The sequence below is a fragment of the Rutidosis leptorrhynchoides genome, chromosome 11 (assembly GCF_046630445.1).
Source record: "Rutidosis leptorrhynchoides isolate AG116_Rl617_1_P2 chromosome 11, CSIRO_AGI_Rlap_v1, whole genome shotgun sequence".
In the NCBI taxonomy this organism is placed as follows: domain Eukaryota; kingdom Viridiplantae; phylum Streptophyta; class Magnoliopsida; order Asterales; family Asteraceae; genus Rutidosis; species Rutidosis leptorrhynchoides.
This window is the reverse complement of record NC_092343.1, coordinates 396,329,388-396,344,433: the sequence shown is the minus strand read 5'-3', so window position 1 is coordinate 396,344,433 and position 15,046 is coordinate 396,329,388.

Sequence of the window (15,046 nt, the reverse complement as noted above, 5' to 3'; positions counted from 1 at the left end):
CTACGAGACATTAATTTAAAAAGGAGAACATAACTTACATTGAGTATTTATCGTGTAGTGTTACACGGACAGAATTTCGACTTCAAAAACCCATAAAATAACCTTTACATAACCCGAACTAATCTAATATAACACTAATCTATACTATATATATATATATATATATATATATTTATTTATTTATTATCTTATGGAGTATTATTATTATTATGTTTTATGGGTGTGTGTAAAAACGAACGAAAACTGGCAAATTTATAGACCAGGCCTGATTCTGATCCTCATGCGACTCGCATGGGAAATAGCCTTCTGGCCATGCGAGTCGCATGGCCACCCTGGACAGCTCACATTGATTTGTCTCATAGCTTGCCGACATAATATTAAATATAAATAAAATATAAATAATTTTAATAATTATTTATATATTATATTATATTTATATGCATAGTAGACTAGATATTTTTGGTCCGTTGCGTCGCGCGTTTCTTCTTGGCTCGGGTCCCGGTTCCGGATTTTCGGACGTCTTCGCGTATTATTTTATATCGTGTACTTTGCGTTCCGCAACTTGTACTCTTGTCATTTTTAGACGTTCTTCATCAATAATTTGAACCACGTTAATTGTATCTTGTACATTTGAGCATTTTGGACCTTTCCGTCTTCAATTCTTCGTTTTCGCCTTTTGTCTTCGCACTTATTAAATATAAACGAATATTACTTGAATATGGAACAATTACAACTAAAATCCTGTCTTTCTTGGGGGATAATGCTATGAAATATATGTTCCTTTTTAGCCTTATCAATATCCCCACACTTGAACGTTGCTTGTCCTCATGCAATACAGTCTTGAAATAATATAATACATCACACGAATCACTTCTTTATTCTTCACACTTTGTACATCAGTGATTTTGATAGAGCGGTATAAACAATGATAGTAATGATAGAACCATGGTTAAAGGTGGGTGTGTCATCCACAGTTGCCTTGGGTTTAGGTCAACGACACTTACAATCAAATAGCCGATTTACTTTCGGTTTCCAAAGCAAAGTGCACATTTGAAAGGCGGTTTACAGTCCCACATGGCTATAAAAATGTAGATCCTTAAGGAAATTGGATCTTTATGAAAACATTTGATCTTTTGAAAATTCAAGCTAGATTTTACCCTAGACAAGTTTTCTGATTTAATCCATTCTTTGGTGTTGCAAAATATATTTGTGGATCAATATTTTGGCTTAAAACTTTTAGGTTCGTGTAATCCACTGCTATCCTGGTATCGGAAAGCACACATCCAGTTTACTTGTTCCGTATATTACCTTTCGGTAAACTACCGTCCGGTTGTAAAGGAAAGCGATGAACAAGAAACTGTTAAGGCAATGTCTAATGACATGCATTTGTTCATGGTCTAAAAACGTGTCGGATGCTAGAACTATCCTTGGTAGGAGCAATAGTAAAGATCATTCTATGATTTTTCGGTCTGGCACAAGGTCCTGTCTCTGACCATGCTATGCAACCACCGTTCTTACGGTTGACACCCGATTTGGTTCAGGTGACCTAATGAATTCTAGGTGAATTCCTAGGATTTTACGTTCAATGGTAATGAACGCATTGAAAATGGGTTTTCAGAAAACAAATCGGTTTGTATTTTTGATCAAAATATTTTCTCGTTCAAGCTCGAGTTTAGATATCATCGAATTCCATGAGTTTGTAATTCTCAATCTTTAAGGTCAATCTCAAGGATTGAGTAATATCAGGCTTAAAAGCTGATTTTTAATCTTTTAAGGAGATTATCCTTTCTGGGGATCTGATTCATTAGTCTTATCAAGCTAATTTGCACGGTGCCTCCCCATTGTACGAGATAAATCCTTCTCATGGTTAGGATAAATCTGATCACTTGGCGACCCTGTTTGATGCTGAGGTCCGTGGATTTCCTGCTGATTTTAGAAATGACTTTTCTAGATTTTTTGTCAACCTACAGCTGGTCTGGACGACAACTTCTTGACCTAAATCAAGAAGCGCGTGTCTTTTTCGGAAGACTTTACTTCCTTTTAATGATGGAATTGATTCATCGTGTAGATCCATCTCTCATTACAGTAAATCGGGTAAAACAGTTAATTTAGTCCAAAACAAAACACCTGCAATAACTTTACAGAAACATGTGATAGATAGTTCTTAATTGAATGACTTGGTATATTCTCCCCACACTTAGTTTCTTTCTTTGCCTTTTTATTCTCCTTTATTCCATTCTTAAATGAATTCAAGCATTTTGGGTTGTTTCTCAATTTATGTCCTTTTCGAGGTAACGATAATTTCGGTATTAACACCTAGTTTTCATCGTTCATAAATATATATAAACATGATTTTGACTTCATTTAATTGAAAATTTTTCAAATTTTCACAAAATTTGGCAAATAAACTAAGTGTAAACCCGAGAGAATTTATAACCCTTCCCCACACTTGAGATCATGCAATGCCCTCATTTGCATGAAATCAGACTATAATTATAAATTCATGAGGGTGATTAGTGTAGAAAAGTGATTAAGAATACCTAGTTTGTACTTACAAAGCTCGTCGAATGATAGATGGCGCGCCTCATCGTTCATTCCTTCTTATTTTATCACACATGTTTTTCTTCAAAAATGGTTGCTTTTTTGAACAGTTTGCTAATCTTTGAAAATGCGTCTTTTACCCTAACTTATCATGCATGTTTATTAACGAGTTATGCACTAACCTGAACCCCTAATTTAACGTTAAGTGGGGTTAGACTTCCCTACACTTTAGCTGACGATATGTGAAGTCGGTGGAATAAGTTCCTCGAATTAAAATAGTGAGCCAGTTATTTATATCTCGGGTGGTGTATAATATATCAATGGGTTTAAAGTTTAGACTCACCCGTTGATCGTCACTACTTAATTCTTTTTTAAGTGTAGCTTTTAGTAAATGGATATGTCTCTTTTCTGGTTCTTGGTCAAATGGATCGTTATACACTGACATACATATTCCTATAGGGTGGTCAATTCCTAACATTTCCTTCCGTTCATTCTCGGGATCAAAGTTTTCACCTCTATTACCCATTTGGGTAAAATTTGAGGTGTCATTATCTATTACAGTTCTTAGTTCATCTTCGGTAGATGATTTGTCTATTGAGAATATTGGGTTGGAAGGTTGTGGAATGGTGAATTTCGGGATCGAAGTAGATTCTTCTTCATTAATGGTACTTATCGGTCCCACCACTTTGGTCTCGGGGGTAAAATTTTCAACGTTATCGTTTTCCAAAGAGTACCAATTTGTCACCCTTACTTCTTCTTCATCCATTGGTGGATCGATGATTTCTTCGGTAGAGGCTAATGTGTCGATATGTTGTGAAATTGGTAAAACTGAATAAAAAGTATCATCGGGATAGTTGGTGATTTCGGAGCTCTCGAATTCATCAAAATTCGATGATTTGAGATTTTCTTGAACAATACTCCTCAGATCAACAGGTGTGTAGTCTGATAGAGTTTCAGCTTGCCGGTTTACAAACTCGCTCATTTGTTCATTTTGAGCATCGAGTTCTTCGAGTTTGATTTTCATATGATCTAAAGAATTTTCGGACACGTAATTTTCCTCGTCTTCTGGTTGTTGAGTTTGGATATATTCTTGGGAATAATCCCAGTTTGAATTGCGTTCTTCATAATCGTTCCATGCAGGTTCTGTGGGTGCGTAATTTTCCATAGGAACGTAATAGTAACATTCCCATGTTGAGTGATAATCTCCACAGATTTCACAACCAGTTATTGTTTCATCGTTAGCGATCCAAGATTGACTGAATGAATTGTCATCAACACTCGGTTGAGAGTATTGATTTAATTGATTTTGGAGTTCAAAAAGAGTTTCCAAGGCCTTGCTTTCAAAATTTTCCATTTTATTGCGATGGCCAAATTTTAGCTACAATGTGGTACAATCACGAATTATCCTATTAGTTATAAAATTTAGAAAAACTTATATAAGTTATCCAATTAATAGACTTTTCTGATTTTGCCCACGTTTCGAATAGCCAAAAGATGCAGCAGGTAGCCAGGACCCTTTAAATCGGAAGCCCACAACTAGCCACTAACCAATCCAACTATTACTACGAACCAGAAAAATGTCAACGTCCATTAATTTAACCACTTAAATAATTTTTCTTTCCGTTTGGAGAATTAGATAAGAAGTAGAGAAAATTCTAAGTCCTAAAAACTAGAATGTCGAGAAATAAGAAAGAAAAAGATTGCGCGTCGAAAAGTGTCGAAAAATAAAAATAAGAAAGAAAAACGTCGGAACTTAAAAGTCTAAAAATTATATCTAAAAAGTTGCGCCTAAAGGTCTACAGGTAAAACTAAAGCGAAAAACGGCGTCGCAAAATTCTAAAGCACCTAAATCTTAGTCTAAGGAATAAGCACTTAAGGGATTTTACGGCAATGCCTAAAAATTCTAGAAATAAAAATGAAACTACGGCAAAAACTAGACTTAAAACTAAGCACGAATGATAAAAATACAAAAATTACGCTAAAAATAAATAAAAGATACAAAATATAAAAGTTAATAAAAAGTTTATAAAAATTATTAGTTTTATAAAAATATTATTTTTATATTTTATATTATAAAAGTATTAAGTTTATAAATTTAAAACTAATTAAAAGTAAATATAAATTAAATTATCTAAAAATAATAATAATAATAATAAAAACTAGGGTTATAATAATAATAATAAAATAAAACGTAATAAATGCGTTTTTAGGTCAAGTGAGTGGGCCTGTCAGAACCCCTCATGCGACTCGCATGGGTCTAAGAGAAAAGGTCATGCGACTCGCATGACCTGATGGTTCAGTTCAAGAAGGGTTCAAAAATGACAGGTCAGTTCGTATTATTTATTATTTATTATTTATTTTGTTTTATATTTAAAGTAAAATATATATAAAATAAATAAAAACTTATATTTTTATAAAACTAAAAATAGAAATATTTTATATTTTCATAAATAAAAATCTTAAAAATATATAAAAGCTATTATTTTTTTTTCGGTTTTTAAATTTTTAAATTTTTTTTTTATAGATTTTATATTGTTTTTCTAAAAATGTAAATAAATATTTCGCCGACTCCCCGGCAGCGGCGCCAAAAACTTGATGTCGTAGCGGAGGGGTACGTGATAGTACTATATTTTACTACGAAATACGTTACAAATTACACAAGTTTTAATTATTTATTTACAAAATGGATATACCTAAACCTTGCTACAACACTATAGGCAGTGTACCTAATCGTAGAGTAGTATAGTTTTTAGTAAGTCCGGTTCGTTCCACAGGGAGCGGGCTTATTGCACACTATATTTTTAAACAACTATATTTGTACAAAATATATATAATTATATATAATAATATATAAAAGGGGGTTTACCGTTTAATGACCGGTTTGTCGATTTATATTTTAAGCGAAGCGTATAGTAAATGATGATATTTAAATAACAATAAAATAAATAACAATAATTAAAATGACAATAAATAAAAGTACGAGAAAAAATGAAATAAAATATATTATGCTTATTTAAACTTCCGTAACCATGATGGTTGACGTGTTGATTTTAGTTTTATGCCCATGGGTTAATTGTCCTTTATCCTGGATTATTTAATATGTCCGTCTGGTTTTTGTCCATAACAGTCCATCGGTCATAAATATAAAATGCGAGTGCCCTCGTCAAATTATCCTTATACCCGAAGTTAAATATTCCAACTAATTGGGGATTTAAACTGTAACAAGATTTTAATACTTTGTTTAATAATTACACCAGCATGTCGACTGAGTGTAACCCAAGGTTTTAATATTTTGTTATCAATTATACCAAGTGTCCTTTGTACATAATTTCACCCCTGTTTTAATTATTCTAGTGGCTATTAATCCATTCCCGTGTCCGGTTAAATGAACGATTATTCGTACATATAAATACCCCGCCCATCGTGTCCGATCGAGTGTATATGGTAATTTATAGGGACGCCCAATTGTAAATCTTTATATTAACATTAACAAACTATCATTTAGTTAAACAAATATAAAGCCCATTAATAGCTCATAGTCTAATTTCCACAAGTGTCGTTCTTTTGTCCAAATCCCAATTATGGTACAAAGCCCAATTACCCAATTTTAGTAATTAGCCCAACATCATGATTACTTCGTTTTAAATAAGCATAATAATAACTTAGCTACGAGACATTAATTTAAAAAGGAGAACATAACTTACATTGAGTATTTATCGTGTAGTGTTACACGGACAGAATTTCGACTTCAAAAACCCGTAAAATAACCTTTATATAACCCGAACTAATCTAATATAACACTAATCTATACTATATATATATATATTTATTTATTTATTATCTTATGGAGTATTATTATTATTATGTTTTATAGGTGTGTGTAAAAACGAACGAAAACTGGCAAATTTATAGACCAGGCCTGATTCTGATCCTCATGCGACTCGCATGGGAAATAGCCTTCTGGCCATGCGAGTCGCATGGCCACCCTGGACAGCTCACATTGATTTGTCTCATAGCTTGCCGACATAATATTAAATATAAATAAAATATAAATAATTTTAATAATTATTTATATATTATATTATATTTATATGCATAGTAGACTAGATATTTTTGGTCCGTTGCGTCGCGCGTTTCTTCTTGGCTCGGGTCCCGGTTCCGGATTTTCGGACGTCTTCGCGTATTATTTTATATCGTGTACTTTGCGTTCCGCAACTTGTACTCTTTTTATTTTTAGACGTTCTTAATCAATAATTTGAACCACTTTAATTGTCTCTTGTACATTTGAGCATTTTGGACCTTTCCGTCTTCAATTCTTCATTTTCGCCTTTTGTCTTCGCACTTATTAAATATAAACGAATATTACTTGAATATGGAACAATTACAACTAAAATCCTGTCTTTCTTGGGGGATAATGCTATGAAATATATGTTCCTTTTTAGCCTTATCAATGACTTAGCATGGTACATATTCTTTTAAGGCCTATTATTTCACTCGCAATGAAATTATGTATAACGCATATAAATTTGAATCTAATGTCACTTCATTAAACACGCTTTTTTAAATCATTAATATGCGCCACCAGATGGAGTACCATTTGGCGGCGCATAACCTTCGGTTTTAGATTGTGCTGAAATTCTTGAGATCACCCTAAAATGACCCTAACATCAAGACTCTAGGATAGTTTCTTGACATTCGAGGTCGTCAGGATGCTGAAAAAAGACATTTTACTCATTTTTAATTTTCTCTATGAACGTTTTCAATTTATATCGTTTTATTAGTTTTGTGTATGCATGACTTAGCATGGTATATATATCGTTTTAAGGCATATTATTTTACTCTCAATGTAATAATGTATAACTGGTATAAATTTGAATCTAATGTCACTTCCTCAAACACGTTGTTTTAAATCATTAGTATGTGCCGCCACGGCGCATAACCTTCGGTTTAAAATCATTAGTATGTCACTTCCTCAAGATCACCCTAAAACGGCCGAACGAGCAAGACTCTCTCAACATGCTTGCCATTCTAGGTCATCTAGATTCCAAAAAAGACATATTTCCTCAAAAAATCGCACCACACAGCAAACACCACCGACGGTTCGTGGTGCTTGGTGTTTTGTGTCTTTGGCCAAAATGTTCGATCTATCGTATCTTTTGACTCGTAGCTCCGATTTACTCACTGTTTTTCTTCAAATCGTGTAATTTTTCAGGATCTATCCGTTAGAAAACTGCTGTAAGCGGTTTTGTCCCAAATATTTTTCAAAACGAGACCTCGAAAGCCTTCAATTTTGCCTTTTTTCGATTTTGACCATTTTGAATTTCATTCATATTATTCCTTTTGTGTATGTATGACTTAGCATGGTACATATTTTTTTAAGGACTATTATTTCACTCGCAATGAAATTATGTATAATGCATATAAATTTGAATCTAATGTCACTTCATTAAACACGTTTTTTTAAATCATTAATATGCGCCGCCAGATGGAGTACCATTTGACGGCACATAACCTTCGGTTTTTAATTGTGCTGAAATTCTTGAGTCACCCTAAAATGACCCTAACATCAAGACTCCTGGATAGTTTCTTGACATTCGAGGTCGTCAGGATGCCGAAAAAAGACATTTTACTCATTTTTAATTTTCTCTATGAACGTTTTCAATTTATATCATTTTATTAGTTTTATGTATGCATGAGTTAGCATGGTATATATCGTTTTAAGGCCTATAATTTCACTCGCAATGTAACTATGTATAACTGGTATAAATTTGAATCTAATGTCACTTCTTTAAACACGTTGTTTTAAATCATTAGTATGTTCCGCCAGATGGAGTACCATCTAGCGGCGCCTAACCTTCGGTTTGAAATTGTGCTGAAATTCTCAAGATCACCCTAAAACGGCTGAACGAGCAAGACTCTATCAACGTGCTTGCCATTAGAGGTCATCTAGATTCTGAAAAAGACATATTTCCTCGAAAAATCGCACCACGTAGCAAACACCACCGACGGTTCGTGGTGCTTGGTGTTTTGTGTCTTTGGCCAAAATGTTCGATCTATCGTATCTTTTGACTCGGAGCTCCGATTTACTCATCGTTTTTTTTTCAAATCGTGTATTTTTTCATGTAAGACCCAAATATTTCACCGTACATATGCGTAAATATGATCTTTGAAGTGTGGGTGTTCGTTTCATAATTTAAAAAGAAGGCAGAATCTGGTCTGGGCGTTTGGTGCACCGCGCGGCCTTTTTGCGCGCCGCGCCATTGGTCTGTGACAGATTCCCTCTTTTTAAAATTAGATATTTTGGGGGTAAATTGGTAAAATCACATGGGGACCGACTTTAAGGCCCTAAACCAGTTGTTGGGGCCTCATTAACTCCATTTCCATCTAATTCAACCTCATCCATTCAATTCTAGAGAGAGAGAGTGTTAACCTAGTGTGAGAAAACTCATTTTGGAGAAGAAGAAGGAGGATTCTCGCTTAAACTCAAGTTCTAAAGTTGTTCATCTACTACCTAGCTACGTTTTGGTGGTAGTGGTATGCTCTAATCTTGATTTATTGATTTAATTTTGTGTAAGGGTTAGAGTTAGGGTTTATGGTGAACTTAAAACCCACTTTGTTAGTAAATTGGGTGTTGTGGGTGAATTTGGGTTATGTTGACTCAAAGATGACTAACTAGGGTTTTTCAAGTATTAATTATTGTTAATGAACCTTAAGTAATTAGTGAATTGCTAGAACTCCGATATATATGTAAATGGGTGTTAAGTGGATTAGTGGATGACCCGAAATGGGTATGTTGACTTTAAATTGGTCAAGTGGGTCAAAATGGACCTAAGTTAATTAACGGTTGTGATTAATGGATAAACCTAGTGTTGAAAGGTGTTTTAAGACCCAACTTGGCTAATGTTAGGGTTTTGGTGAAAGATGACCCAATTTTAAGGTTAAGTGTCCAAATGTGTCAAAATGACCTAGTAGTGGTGAGTGTTGTGGGTTTGACCAACTTGAATGGTTGATTGTTTATATGTACTTTGTAATAGGTGCGTTACCTTGAAGTTTCAAGCTTGGTTTATCGATTCACCGAAGGCGTAAGGTGAGTGGAATAATTATATGCGTAGGTAAATAATGTATTTATTTGTTGTAGCGTGAGATGTGAAGTGTCGATGTGCTAAGACACCAAATTTCATGTGACGAGTGAAGTGTCGATGTACTAAGACACCACTCAAAGCAATGTGATGGGTGAAGTTTCGATGTGTTAAGACGCCACCCGGGGTGAAGTGTCGATGTGTTAAGACACCACCAGGAGTGATGTATCGATGTGCTAAGATGCCACTCCAAGAGATTAACGGGTGAAGTGCCGATGGGTTAAGGCGCCACTCGAGGTGAAGTATCGACGTGTTAAGATGCCACCTCAAGTAAAATGAAGAGTGAAGTGCCGAAGTGTTAAGACACCACTCGGGGTGAAGTGTCGATGTGACGACCCGGAAATTTTCGACTAAATTTAAACTTTATCTTTATATTATTCTGACACGATAAGCAATGTTTGTTAAGTTAAATCTCAAGGATTTTAAACTATGTTTATACATTCATTTAAACCTCGAGTCATTGAGTTCATCAAGACTAAATCTGCCTTCAAAGAATCCAAATGATTTAGTGCCTACTAAAGTCATTAACGAATACCTTACTCTTTATTCTAAACCTTTACAGAAAAAACTTCATCATCATCTATCAATATTAAAAATTCTAAGATATTATCATATCTTTCATTATAAATATCCGTGATATTTCTGAAGATATTTTCACAACTAATCTTATCTGAATTCATTTATCTCTTTGCGCTATCAGTGTTACATCATATAAGAAACTATTAGTTTCTATATTCTATAAACTTTCGAGTTTAAATTATGAATATTTTGAAGTAGTGTTGGGAACTGAAGCATGAGTTAGTATAATATAATGACACTTGATCAACGTGATTATATTACAGTAAGTCATGCTGAGTTTCTAATGGGACATGACGATTCACAGACCATGCCGTCATCATGTTCCATGTTACACGACTCTTGTATTCTATTTAATCTCTAAAAATATCAAGAATATATTTTCTTGATGATTCGGTCTTTTCAGGGAATTCTGGTAAATTAACAAATCAAGATCGTGCCATTACCATTTCCTTCTTAGAACATTAACTATGTTCATTCTGAAATTCATATCTGCGAATACTGGACCATTGCAAACGTTGCTTAATCGCAAGAAGAAGAAACAAAAGGACAAAACTCCAAAATAGAAATTGGAGTATAAATCGCAGCAAATAGAAGGGAGCATTAACTGTGGATGTCAATGATTATAGAAGACAAAAGCAGGGGCTTTGAAATATAAGGGAAGATATAAAACCCAACAACCAACCAAAAATTATAAACCGTATATATCGATGCATATAGCAATATAAAGACACGGAAGAACTAAAAACACTATAAAACCGAGAGTATAGTAGAAGTAAATAGATTCTTCCGGAGGCAGATGAAAAAGAAGAACGACAGATATGAAAGTGAGAAGTATATCGAGAATCAGTACTGGATGAAGCATATTGACAAATACTTTAAAATATGAGTTGAGGGAGAAAGAATAGAAGGTGTGAGTTGTAAGAAAACAAATGAGGTGGATTTATAGTGAAATACCCGACAGAGAAATCAAGATGGAATATCGTATTAATTCGAAGAGAATCATAATCTCCTTAATCACCGAAGCATCAAATCCAACATCGATTACAAAGATTTTCTTTAAATTCGGAGATCAATTGTGATGATGTCAAAAGATATGACGAATCACTATAATCTTATTTCCTTCATTTACGATAACTTCCCTCATACGCTTATAGTAATCGAATTATTTTATCCATACTTCTTAGACATGATAAAACTTCATAATCGTTACGTCATAATAACATTCTCATTGTTAGCCATAACTACCTCTATCAAATTTTGGGGACGAAATTTCTTTAACGGGTAGGTACTGTGACGACCCGGAAATTTTTGACTAAATTTAAACTTTATCTTTATATTATTCTGACACGATAAGCAATGTTTGTTAAGTTAAATCTCAAGGATTTTAAACTATGTTTATACATTCATTTAAACCTGGACCAAATTCCAATGATTCACGAACCATTAAATGAACATATATGAATATGTATGTATATGTATATATGTTATAAATTGAAAATGTCAACAAAGTATATAAACATATAATGCTTTATATGAACGTATTTGTTTCAATATGATTATCGATGAAATTAAATAAAATATATTAAATGATTGAATTATCAGAAACATTGAATTATGATTACAAGTCTCTGTTGAGAGGTCCACTATGATTTGAGAAAATCTATTCCTCTTAACGATATTCGGAATAATTTGTAAAGCTATTTATAAATAAAAATAAAAAGTGTCATTTATGAAAGTTAGACAAAAGCTAGTGGAGAATTGGTTTCCATAATATTCTATTAATCTATTTTCAAACGTACAAAAACGTTTTCAGTTTAAAAAGAACTTTATTATTATAACGTATATAACTTTTATAAATATCTAGAATCACTTTTGACAACTCATTACTTATCAGTATAATAAATATAACGATATTTATATTTTATTTTATTAAATATATATAACGATTTAAATTAATATTATATATATTTATATGCGTATTATACATACATTGTTTTTATACTTTTACTATACTTTAACTTTACCTTTACTTTTACTTTACTTTAACTTTAATAATTCACTTTAATAATTCATACTTTAATAATTCACTTTAATAATTCATACTTTAATAATTTATACTTTAATAATTCACTTTAATAATTCATACTTTAATAATTTACTTTAATAATTCATACTTTAATAATTCACTTTAATAATTCATACTTTAATAATTTACTTTAATAATTCAAAAATCTATTATAAATAGAATTCAATAGGTTTGATTATTTCATAGAAACTTGAAAATATATTTCTCTAAAACTCTCTCAATCGATTTATATATATATATATATATATATATATATATATATATATATATATATATATATATATATATATATATATATATATATATATATATATATATATATATATATATATATATATATATATATATATATATATATATATATATATATATATGCTCTGTATTATTTCAAGATATTATTAGTATACATAAAATATTACGACGGAGTGATGTCCGAGTGATTTCAAAATAGTTTTTTTTAAATGAGTCGAAGCTAAGGAAATTATGGGTTATAGCTGTGGAGGTGATGGGTATGGTTTATGGGTATGCTCGTGAGGTCAATCTAGTGTTTATCATCTCCGTTGCGTCTACGTACTTTCCTGCAATATTGAATCTCAATATTGATACGTGAGCACTCATAACTTAACTTTTATATATCAATAGTGTATCCCTGACCAGTGCTCGAGTATATAGGATTATGAATACTTATACATTCGATATTGTCCTTAGATAGGTTTGTTGAATCTTGAATTAGATACATATGCTACTGAGATAGGGTATATGATATGCATGTCATTGAAAAGCTAGCGAAAAATTAAGAACTTTTCATTTAGATATCGAATGGTTTCGATGAACGGATTAGAAGTTATAGTCAACTGAATTTTAGTATTATTGTTAAAATGATTATTATTACTATCGTCGTTATTATTTTAATAGAAATATCATTGTTATTATAAAATATCATTATTACTATTATGTTAGTATTATCATTTTATCATAATACCATTTTTAGTAAATATAAATATTGTTATTTTTTTATAGAATAATAATAATTATTATTACAAAATAATACAACTTTTACTTATTATTATTATGATCAATATTATTTTATCAAATAAATAGGGGATACAAAGATATTTTTCACCACGCGTAATATAATTACATTAATAATACTTACCACTATAGTTTTACGATATTAAGTGAACTTTATAAATTTTACTACTTAAGATATATAAAAGTATATTTTATCATATATAAAATTTAATATAAATTTTTATTAATAAATGACTTTTATTATTATAAAATCTAATAAATATATTTAAATATATAAAACGACTATAGTTAAGTTATATATTAAACACGTATAAATTTTAGAAGTCATTTTGGGTCAAGTTGACTTTTGTTGACTTTTGCATATTAGTCTCGAGCATTTGGATTGTGGTACACTATGACTTGACCAAAAATTGTTAGACAAATATTGACCAACATATAAATATATATAATTAATATAGGTTCGTGAATCCGAGGCCAACCTTGCACTTGTTAAATGACGTTATATGTATTTTTACTACGAAATACAGTATGGTGAGTTTCATTTGCTCCCTTTTTATTTGCTTTTGCAATATATTTTTGGGCTGAGAATACATGCGCTGTTTTATAAATATTTTACGAAATAGGCACAAGTACTAAAACTAATTCTACGTGGGTTTAAACCAGAAATATACCCTTAGCTTGGTAACATTAAACTACTTGTCTATGTACGGTAGGCGCGAATCCTAAAGATAGAACTATTGGGCCTGACAAACCCCATCCTGACTATGGGATGCTTTAGTACTTCGAGGTTATTTTAAACACACCTGATCTGGTGTACTTTAGAGGGTAAAACATGAATGTTAAGGCTTGTTACCGGGTGCCTACAACTTATAGAATACTTTTATACACTTGCGAGTGTACATATATTTATAAACGGAAATCTTTTGGTCTATTAATATATTGAAATGATTGTTATGATAAACCTACGAACTCATCAACCTTTTGGTTGATACTTTAAAGCATGTTTATTCTCAGGTATTAAAGAAATCTTTCGCTGTGCATTAGCTCATTTTAAGGATATTACTTGGAGTCATTCATGGCATATTTTGAAAGACGTTGCATTCGAGTCATTGAGTTCATCAAGATTATTATTATGTCAATTATAGTTGGATGTATTATCAAATGGTGTGCATGTCGTCAACTTTCGTTGTAAAGAAAGTTTGTCTTTTAAAAACGAATGCAATGTTTGTAAAATGTATCATATAGAGGTCAAATACCTCGCGATGTAATCAACTATTGTGAATCGTTTATAATGTATATGAACGGGTCCTTTCAGTCGACGTGTTAAGAAGCCACCCAGGATGAAGTATCGACGTATTAAGATGCCACCCGTGGGGTTAGTGTACGAAGTGTTAAGTGCACTAATGGTAGTTATGAACTCCGACAGTCTTTAAACACCGTTCCTTTGTTCGATTGGTTAACCATGGTTATTGTGTTGTAGTGTATGCATATTATATTTGTTCAAGTTAAATATGCTATTGTTATGCTAGTTTGGTTATTGGAGGTTATAGCTTGTATTTATGACGATAAGCTAATTGTGTTTGCTAGCATGTATACGGTATGCGAGTAAGTGTTTGCAAATAGATATATTATATATGTATGTGTGTAATTATTGCATTCACTAAGTGTT